A 9,014-nucleotide genomic window follows, 5' to 3' on the forward strand; every position below is an offset into this window, starting at 1 on the left:
GAGTCTCTAGCTCCATATGTAGCAGAAGATGGCCTAATCGGCCATCATTGGGAAGAGAGGTCCCTTGGTCTTGCAAACTTTATATGACCCAGCACAGGGGAAGGCCAGGGCCAAGAAGTGGGAGTGGGTTGGTAGAGGAGCAGGAGCGGGGGGAGGGTATGGGGAACTTTCGGTATAGCATTTGAAATGTAAATAAAGAAAATATCAAATAAAAAAACTGGCATTGATTTTTTCCCCATACATTAAGAAAATTTGCATGGCTGTTTACATTGCTCACCACTCACAGGTTACAGAGTTTTTCCAAAATAATTTTTGAAACTATTTTAATAACTACTCAATAATTAGACATAAAAATAGTTCTCATTATTTTGTACAAATACCTGGAATATTTATTCTTATGTCATAGTTTATTCAACCAGCCCTAAGCCTTCAGTATTTTGCTTTTATTAGTTATGCTATAAAAGACAATACTATTTAGGGACATCTTCACATATTTTTGTTTGAATATTTTTGAGATCATGCCCACAATGCAGGATTGCTGTGTCAGCAAACACACATATGTGTCTTAGTTTGATATTGCCTCATTTCTCCCCATAGGGACTGTGCTGTCTGTCCTCTTAATATCGATGGATAGGAATGAGTCCTTTTCCTTCTGACAACATTTTTGTGGACATGTTTAATCTTATTTCCATTGCTGGAAGCAATTTCCACATTGGAGGTGACAAGATTTGTGTATGTAAGTTTCAAATAGTGCCCAGAGTTTATTGTTTTCCTTTTACTTCTTTTATATATACTTATTTCCAGATGGTAAAGAATTAAACTACACTTTAGATGAACTTTTTCCGGCTTTGCTCAGGCACTGAGAGCGACAATTAATAAATGGGACCTCATGAAACTGAAAGGTTTTTGCAAGGCAAAGGACATCAGGAATAGGACAGAGTGGCAGCTAACAGAATGAGAAGAGAGCTTTATCAACCCTCCATCTGACAGAGGATTAACATATAAAGAAAGAACTCAAGAAATTAGACACCAGCAAAGCAAATAACCCAATTTAAAAACTGAGGTATAGAGCTAAGCAGAGAACTCTCAACAAAGGAATCTCCGTTGGCCAAGGAGCACTTGAAATGTTTGACATCCTTAGTCATTAGGGAAATGCAAATCAAAACTCTGAGATTCCACCTTACACCTTTCAGAATGACTAAGATCAAAAACTCAGGTGACAGCACATGCTGGTGAGGATGGGGAAGAAGGAACACTCCTCCATTACTGATGGGAGTGCAAACTTGTACGACTACTTTGAAAATTAATTTGGTAGTTTCTCAGAAAGTTGGGAGTAGCTCTGCCCCAAGACCCAACTACACCACTCTTGGGCATATACCCAGAAGATGCCCCACTATTCCACAAGGATATTTGCTCAACTATGTTCAAAGCATCTTTATTCATAATAGCCAGATCAACCCATATGTCCCTCAACTCAATAATGGATAAAGAAAATGTGGTATAGCCACACAATGGAATACTATTCAGGTATTAAAAACAAGGAAATCATGAAGGTTGCAAGCAAATGGATGGAACTAGAAAATAATATTCTGAGTGAGGTAAACCAGAACCAAAAGGACGTACATGGCATGTACTCATTTATAAGTGCTCATTAGCCAGAAAGTGCAGGATAATCATGCTACAATCGAGAGACCCAAAGAAACTAAGTAACAGGGAGGGCCCAAGAGAGAATGCTTGAATCTCACTCAGAAGAGAAAATAAAATAAACATGGTGAGTAGATGGAGGGAACTGAGCAGGAGACCGGGTGAGAAGGGGTATGGGGATCAGGTATGGGGGATGGGAAAGAGATGAAAATCAGTGGGGGTCATCTCTGGGACTGGCTGGGTATGCGTGATAGAAGAGGCTATGGGAGTGACCCTATATGAGGCTCTTAACAGTTGGAGATAAGGAGACTGAAGAGGGTTCTTCCTGTAGTCGGGTGGGACTTCCAGTTGAGTGAGGGGGACATCAACCCACCCACAAAACCTTTGACCTAAAATTTTTCTTGCCTACATGATGCACTAGGATAAAGATGGAGTAGAGATTGAGGGAAAGGCCAACCAGTGACAGGGATAATGAGCAGGGACAATAATCAGATAAGAGGACTATCAAGGGAAGAGGAAACATGTTGTAATCATGCTTTAATTTGTTTGTAAACATTAAAAAAATAATTTTAAAAAATACAAATAAATTTGAGGAAAAAGATCTGAGTCCATTTGGAACATAGTCTGTTGTGTGGTGCGAGCAGAAGATTCGTTGCATAGTTTTCCATAGGGCTACCTAAGGTACCACACTACGTCTAGTTTGTGATGCTCTTTCCTATTTTTTACTAAATTTCTGCACATAATTAGACTTGTTTCTACACTGTCTACTCTCCTGCTCCACAGGTCAGCTCTCTCTACTCACGAGGGTGCACCACTTTAGTTGTACCAAGTGTTAAAGCCTGAGTTGCCTGTGGTGACTAAGCCCTTCATCTGGTCCCAAATCTCCTGTGGTTCATGATGTCCTGCTTTTCTCTTCCAAATACAGTTTATAAAGGACACCTTAAACTTCGAAGGAAGAGTCCTTGATGAATTCACTTTAGGAGACCCTGCTGGCAGTAACTTTGGGCTTAACTTTAAGGTCTATACCAAGATCTCTGAGGTTTGATAAGGACACTCCCAACACCCAGGCACTCTGAATGTACCTCAACCTGAATTAAACCACTATCATAAACAGTGCCTGGTCTGTCTGTTTCCCCTTCATCCTCAGTATTCCTCCTTTAATCCCATTTAGATTTTTGGATCACCGGGGCTGTCCCTGCCACACCCTGGGAGTCTAAACTCATGTGACCTCATGTGCTTTCCTCTGAACCTGCAATAGGCTGTAGAAAAAAATCTCAAATCCTTTTGGAATTTGAGCTAGTTCCACGGCTAGCATGAATACATGATTTATTATTATTATTATTATTATTATTATTATTATTATTAATTATTATTTGGCTTAGACCTGCTCTCAGTTGCTAATTCCTCTCTTAGATTTTCACCTTCACCTCAGGTCAACACTTACCTTGGCCCCACTCTGACATGAACTTGGGCTCTGTTTTTATTTTATGCCCTTCTCCAGCCTTGTGCTGAAACAATCCCCATGCCTCCACTGCTTCAGCCTCCTCTTTATGGGGAGAGTAGGCACCGTTTAATTAAGAGGCTTTGCGACTAGTGTAGTCTCACAGTCCTCTAAATTGTTTTAATTACAGTGCAGTTCTTAATTAGGCATCCCAAAAGTGCACAAGCATAGCCTCCGCACCTTTCAAAGTTACGATTATATCACTCTCCTCATTGATAAATTATTGCTCTGTAAAAGTGATGCTGGGGAGAGAGAGAGAGAGAGAGAGAGAGAGAGAGAGAGAGAGAGAGAGAGAGATCATCAGAAGAAAGCCTGTAGGTTTGAAATGAAAGGCAAGGTTGGCAGTCATTGTTTTAGAAGAAGGGGGAGGAGGAAGAGGAGGAGGAGGAGGAAGTAAAAAAGAACTCCTCTGTTGAGAAACCGTATTGAATGTTAACATTCTGTACAGGAAATTCCTGTAAAGGAAGCCCGCTTACTCACCGTTTCAACTAAACCTAACCACAACCCCTTTCTTGTCATGGGGGCTGGCCAGAGGACAGCTTTGCATGCTTTATTTCAGGATCTTTCTTCTGTGGATAAAGGCCATTTACTTCATTTTTCCTTTGTTATGACTGGGCACTTTCCAACACCAGTGGTCTTTTACAAAATTCCAAGGGTGTCCTTTTCTGTCCAGGTGTAACTCATTATTTCGAAACTGTATGAGTTGGATAGTCCTTATATCTTCTCTTGCTAAGAAAAAAAAATGTAGCAGAACCCTTTGAAAATGGGTGTTTTTCACACTTTTTTTTTTCAGATGCACAAGCTGGTATTCACTGACATAAAGACTTGAAGTTCTTTATTTGTTGTGTATGAAAGAGCAGGAAACCAAGGTAAGAGACCAGAATATTCTTTCCCTAGATTCCTTAACCCCAAATATATTTTCTAAAGGAGTTAAAAAGTAAATTGCTAAACAGTTGCTTTTCATGGAATATTTTTAATCACAGACGTGCTATTAGGCAGTAACATTTGTATCTCAGTGTAATTTTTAACCTTAACTTGTAAAAGTGACTAGTTTCAAAGTGACTAGTTACAAAGTGACTAGTTACAAAGTAAACTAATTTTTTTTAAACAGTGATTCTTACCTTTTATTGAAAGGATTATAAATAGAGGGATTCAATCAAATGCAGGTCAAATTTGAATGGCCACATTACTTGTCCATCTTTGGAGGCAAGCACTGAACAAACTGCTCTGGATGGACCATGTGAGCATTATCAGTATTCTTTGAATACTGCAACTGTTAGACCAGTCCACAGAATCTTTTTTTATTTGTATTTTAAGGGTGTGCACAGGACTGGGAGTCTTCCTGGTGATTCTTTCAGAGCTTTCATTTTTCTCCTCCCAGAAAAAGCTTTGTTCTTTGAAAAACTTAGCTCATTATTACTCTAAAATATGGTCAAATGGGTATCTTTTGAATATCTTCAGGGTAACTTTATCTGCTTCTGAGAAAAAGAGAGAATTTTAAAATAAAAGTCTTCTGGAAAATATTAGGAAAGAGACCTTGCAGATCTTCAGATCATCTCACTGGCCCCTTATCTCCTTCTGCAGGGGAGGAGAATAGTGGCAAGATGAGAAACTTTGAAACCCTCTTCCTCCAGATATGATTCTCCCTTCTACTACTGAACAGGTATGTGGTCATCATTTCATAACAGGCACTGCTGCTATGAATGATACAACATTTGGTTTTCTACTGGGAAAACAAGAATGACAGCACACATATTTTACAGAATGACAAACTTGAGTTTTATGTTTGCTAATATCTGTCAGTCATTTTTTACTCCCACATGCGGAATTGGTAGCCATGTTGGTTTAAGTTGGCCAATGCTCAAGAAGTACGGTGCTCTACTCTTGGATGATCTCTTTGGAATCCCTGATGCATTTGGGTAATGGTAGAATGAGATTGTGTGGTCTTTTAAAAACAGACCTTGGGAGACAAGGGCTTGAAGTATGGACTTTTCAGAATGGTTTTGTTCTTGGCTGGTCTGTGGACAATAACAATAATGGTAGCTACCATGACTGCTGAGAATACTGTATATTCTGAAGATTTTCGATGGAATATTTTATAGATGTCTAGTAAGCCCATTTGAGCTGTGGTACTGGTTAACGCCCAAGTTTGTTGATGTTTTATCTGGATGACCTAGTATTGATAAAAAATAGGATATCCAAGTCATTTTCTATTATTGTAGCTGAGTGAATCTGTTTGTGTCCAGTACTGGTTTTTTAGCTAAAATCTGGTACCCCAGTGTTCAGCACATTTACAGTAATTCTGTTTTCTTGATGAATTACTTTGTTTATTAATGTGTATTAACATTCTTTATATTTTCTCAGTATGACATGGGGTCTAATTTGTTAGATATAAATATAACTATTCACGTTTACATTTTTGCTTCCTTTTGCCTGGCTTTTATTTGTTTGTGTGTTGGCTTTTATTGTTTCAGATTTAGTCTGTGTGTACCTTTGCCAAAAAGGTGGCTTGACCAATGTCCTGTAGACTCGGATGTTTGAGTCCTTGGTCCTTGGTTGACAGTGCTCCTTGGGTAGATGTAGGAGATGTGGCTTTGTTGGAGGAAGAATGTTATTGAGAACATAGAGATTCCTGAAATTCCCAGTTCACCCTCCATGCTTTGTGCTTATAGTTCACAATGTGAGCCCTTAGCTTCCTGCTCCTGATGCCAAATTTCACTCTAGTCCTCTGGGAACATAAGCTCAAATAAACACTTCCACATGTTGCATTGGTCATGGTGTTTGACCACAGTGATAAAACAAAACACAACAAAACAAGCAAACAACAACAGCAACAACAACAAACGCAGTAACTAAAAGACGAGTGTTTCTTGTAGACAACAAACAATAGGCTCTTATTCTTTAATCTATTCAGCCAGTTTGAGAGATTTAATCAGCAAATTACAACCACTTGAGTCTATGGTTATTGTTGAAAGGAGATTGTTTCCCCCTATATATGCTTTTGTAGAATTAATTGTCTTCTCTCTGTTTTATGTTAAAGGTTGGTTGGTTTTCTAAGTAAGAAATGACTGTGCTATTCCTAATTCTCTTTTGTCTATTTGTTCTTCTCATGAAATGTATTCTTTCATTATCAAGGCTCTCTTTATTCCCCCTACTTGTGTAAGCGTAGATAGGTCTTATTCTTTTTTTTTTAAGATATTTTCTTTATTTACATTTCAAATGTTATCCCCTTTGAATTCCCTGGTTTTCCTTCTGAATACAATGACAGCTTAGTAGTCATGTCATGATCCCAACTGTGCTCATCTTTGGCTTTCTTTCTTTCTTTCTTCACCTATTTTAAGATAACTTTACTGAAAACAGTTATTTCTGTTGCCATTTACCTGTTCCCACTGCTGTGACACATCATTAGATACTTTCCTCCAGGGATGATACTGAGGTATAATTTGTTTGTTTGTTTGTTTGTTTGTTTTGTGATAGATTTGCCTTAGTAATAAGTTAGCATTTGTACTTTGGCAGCTACTAACATTGTTTCATTATTTTGGACTTCAGCATTTTGACTCCCATGTGTTGTGGAGACATCATTCCACAGTCTGCCTAGGTTCTAATTACTTCTTGGTCTTCTATGCCCATTTCCACGTAGTCATTGGCAACTGTTAATGAATAGCTTTCTGTATATTGTATATTTCATATTTCTGTTTATTTCTACTCCACTGATGTATGCATGCCAATCTTACATGTCCTTGTCCTCTGTCTCTGCTATTCCACTTCATTAGCTCCACTGTCCATAGATATGATGTCCATTGTCAAACTTTTATTGAGTTTTTCATTTCTGTGGGTTATTTTCCTGAAATCTCTATTTTCTCCCCAGATGACTTACCAGGCTCCACTTTCTCCTTGGCAATGTTCACTTGCTTATCCATATCCTGAATAGATTTCTTTACTTCTTTTAGGTGCTTGCTTGCCTCCTCTTTAAAGTATTTAATTCTTCTTATTTGCTGACTTTGAATTATTTGTGCAGTATGGCAATCATTCGGTTGTCCTTAGGCTTAGGAATTGAGGTGTCATCATCACTTGAATGTGTAATATTACCTTAATTAATCATGTTTATTAAGCTTCTCTGTTATAATTTGGGCATTTTTTTCTTTTTCTCTTTCTTTCTTTCTTTCTTTCTTTCTTTCTTTCTTTCTTTCTTTCCTTCTTCCTTCCTTCCTTTATTATTATTTTTTTTTTTTTGCTTTAGATCTCTCTTCTGTTTTTATTTGAGATTCCCCTGAGGGGACACAACTCCTCAGGACCATTCAAGGAAGAGTAGACAAACTGTTAAAAGAGTAACAAGCAGAGCAAATGTCACACATACTCTTAAAATCAGTGGAAACAAATTACTACACCAGCAATAACCATAGGATACAAAGTGGTACAATGCTAATGTGGGGTCTGCTATTCAGCCAATTATTACTTTAGATAAAAGTGAATGCAACAAATGAAAGAAATAAGACAAGAGAGTAAGGAAAGGGAGAAAAGAACAGGGAAGAAATAAGGCAAAAAGATAAGAGAACATTACAAAAATAGAGGAAAGTGCAAATGAACAAAATGAATTTAATTGCGCATTAAAGGAATAATGACTGAATAGATTCAGATAATTATGAGGATGATAAAAATAATAACATTGAAACTCTTTTTAAAAAATAAATCCAAAAATACTTCTAAACGTTTAATAAAAAGATGACGTGGAGTACTAGTAGCACAAACATGATGTGCTGGAGAGAAAGGAAAAGGAACCTCACAGGAACTTGAAGGCTCTTATCTTCCCTGACATTTTGCATGGTGCTGGATTTTTTAACTACTCCAATCTCCAGTGTCCACCAGAGTTGTCTTCATATCAGAAAGTTCCTGTTTGGGGCAGCAGGAGTCTGAGGTACCACATCTGAGAGTCCGTGTGTTGGGCAGTTTCTTCCACACCCCCAAGTGCACTGGGGGTAAAACAACCATAGACATCTGCATTTGACACCAGGTTCTGGACTTTCCAAGTCCACCAGGCATGGCCTTCTCTGATGAAGATACGGGACTCTGGACGTCAGATCCTCCCCGGGTTTCAGAGTCCTGCCAGCAATGAACCTTGTAGCAGACAATTGACGCCAATTATTGACTTTAAGCTTGAGGAGATCGGGCTATACAGTTATCTTGAGGTGGTGAAGTCAGCTCTTAGGGACAGAAAGTGAGACCACCAGGGCCATCCCTTTTGCTGCTGAAGGCCAGCCTGTTGCTCCTCTGCTTCTCAGCATGCCTATGTGTACTCATTGTTCTCTGTAACTGCCTTGTGTAGATATCCCCTATCCAGAGAAGGTGGCAAGTTTATTACAGGCTTTGTGGCTTATGGCTGTTCTTGGTGATCATGTTCCTTGGGTAGCTGAGTCTTAAACAGTAGGTTTCCTTCTGAAGTATATCCAGCTACAGCTTTCTGGTATTTAGTGGGGTAACACCATTGACGTCTTTTCCAGTGCTGACCTCTTCCTCAGGAGGAGTCATTGTCTCACCCAAACTCCTAAGTAAGTTGGAGCTTTGGCAAGAACGGTGTGAGCTGTTCTGAGTCTTCAGCCAGGGTTTTGGGGCTTAGCTTTTGAATGAGGGAGATGTTGACTTTCCTCCCTGTTGAGGATCTGCAACTACTGATGCTGGTATGTGCTGCTGCTGCTGTTGTGTGCTGATGTTCACTGCTGCTCATGTTCACAGCTGCTGATGTGGGCTGGTGTGCTCTGCTGCTGATGGGCACTGCTGCTGATGTGCACTGATGTTGATGTGCAGTGCTGCTCATGCGCACTGATGTGCACTGATGTTCATGTGCACTGCAGCTGATGTGCACTGATGTTGA

General features: G+C 39.1%; 1 protein-coding gene across 1 annotated transcript in view; it reads left to right on the forward strand.

Moving 5' to 3' along the window:
* The first annotated feature begins 3,611 nt into the window (after nucleotides 1–3,611).
* Il18rap (interleukin 18 receptor accessory protein) overlaps nucleotides 3,612–9,014 on the forward strand; it is a 29,519-nt gene continuing 24,116 nt past the window's right edge. The window contains exons 1-3 of the mRNA XM_021199224.1: nucleotides 3,612–3,726; nucleotides 3,939–4,014; nucleotides 4,673–4,808. The gene's annotated coding sequence lies outside the window, so the exon portion shown is untranslated. The remainder of the gene's footprint in view (nucleotides 3,727–3,938; nucleotides 4,015–4,672; nucleotides 4,809–9,014) is intronic.

This window comes from Mus pahari, chromosome 5, assembly GCF_900095145.1.
Source record: "Mus pahari chromosome 5, PAHARI_EIJ_v1.1, whole genome shotgun sequence".
NCBI classification, from domain to species: Eukaryota; Metazoa; Chordata; class Mammalia; order Rodentia; family Muridae; genus Mus; species Mus pahari.